This window comes from Merops nubicus, unplaced genomic scaffold (assembly GCF_000691845.1).
Source record: "Merops nubicus isolate BGI_N331 unplaced genomic scaffold, ASM69184v1 scaffold12935, whole genome shotgun sequence".
NCBI lineage: Eukaryota > Metazoa > Chordata > Aves > Coraciiformes > Meropidae > Merops > Merops nubicus.
This window is the reverse complement of record NW_008611654.1, coordinates 13996-14335: the sequence shown is the minus strand read 5'-3', so window position 1 is coordinate 14335 and position 340 is coordinate 13996.

Below are 340 nucleotides of genomic sequence, written 5' to 3'. Positions count from 1 at the left end.
GTTCTGGCAGCAGCTGCCGGTGCCTTGCCCACTGCCAGGCACCGTGGGGCTCACAGAGTCCTGGGCATGGCAGGTGGGGACCGGCCGGGCACTGCCTGGCTGCTGGCCTTACCCACCAGGGGGAGGGGAGAGGAGAGGAGAGCCCCTCTGCCCCTAACGCCCGCGCGTCACCGGGCGATGCGAGGCTTGGCTGGCGGCCCGGGCGGCGCTGAGCCCCGGGGAAGCAAATCTCCAGTGTCAAGGCAGGACAGCAGGGGCTGGGGGGGCTGGGAGGGCTGGCACAGCACGTGAGTGCTGCCTGCTACAGGATGGGATGGCTTCCTGGGGTGCTGGCATGTGT